This window comes from Microtus ochrogaster, unplaced genomic scaffold, assembly GCF_000317375.1.
Source record: "Microtus ochrogaster isolate Prairie Vole_2 unplaced genomic scaffold, MicOch1.0 UNK99, whole genome shotgun sequence".
In the NCBI taxonomy this organism is placed as follows: domain Eukaryota; kingdom Metazoa; phylum Chordata; class Mammalia; order Rodentia; family Cricetidae; genus Microtus; species Microtus ochrogaster.
The window spans coordinates 1,041,182-1,042,446 of NW_004949197.1; positions in this window are offsets into that span (position 1 = coordinate 1,041,182).

Sequence of the window (1,265 nt, forward strand, 5' to 3'; positions counted from 1 at the left end):
AAATAAATAAATATTTTTTTTTTAAAAAAAAAGAAGAGTAATTTTTTTGTGTGTGTGAAGTTTGTCTTTTCTGATTCTTATTTTTTTTCTCACATTGTTTTAAAGTTATTAAGATTTGGGAAGGAGACTCCGTGTTGCCTAGGTTGGTCTCAAGGTTGCCCTTGCTGCTCTAGGATCCTATTCCTGTTAAACTTTCTTTCATTTATTCGGTAGTCTGCAAGTAATTAATGAATGAGTGTATAATAGTTTTACACGTCACTTAGACTCAAGCAAGGCGTACCTAGAACACTGGCTGGCGAAACGCTGTTGCTGCGTGTGCCCACAGAGGTGTTTAAAAAGGGCTTCAGTGAATGAATTGCTAATCTGAATGGGAAGATCCTCCCTTCCTGTGGGCAGGCTCCATCCAACCAGTTAGGGGACCAGAAAGAACAAACTGGACAGAAGGTGAGTTCCTCTTTCCTAAACCTGGAACACTTGAATTCTGTCCTCCTCGAGGGCAGAATGCTAGACTCTCCGGTCTTCGCCTTCTAGGACTCAACTGAGTCTGAGCATCCTCTGGCTTTACCCTGAGAGATGATCAGTTCCTCTGGTTCTGAAGACTGGGACTTGGGCTGGGCCTCCTTATTGGCACCATGGAGACTTCCTTACAGACAGCCCGATGGGAGACTTCTCAGCCTCTGCAATTATGTGAGCCAATGCCCCCAGTAATCCACTTCCATATTCTATATCTGTTTAGCCTGGTGGTGCTACTCCTCCAGATAATACTATCACAATCTATGTTGGGCACAAAGGTAAGCTCTGAGGAGAAAAAAATTAATGACATGGTTCCTGCTTCTGAGGAAGTGAAGGTCTAGGAGGCATAAGCAAGGATAATAAAGTGCTATAGGTGTAGTTAGAAAGTTTATGTGTATGGAGTTTTGTGTCTACCACACATGTTTGGGTGTCTACAGAGGCCAGAAGAGGACATCAGATCCTCTGGAACTTCAGTTTCAAGCAGTTCTGAACTGCCCAACATGGTGCTGGGATTTGAACTTGGGTCCTTTGGAAGAGCAACAAGTGCTCCCAACCCCTGAGCCAATTTCTCAGCTTTTTATTGATGAAATTCCTTAAGATAATGATAAGACTGGCATAGACATACAGACACAAAAGTATAAAGGGCATTGTAAGTTCAGGAATCTGCCAATAGTTCTATATGGGCACAGTTCCCACGACAGCAAGTAAGAAGAGGGTCTAAAAGGCCAGCAAGGGTGCACACTGCACCCAAG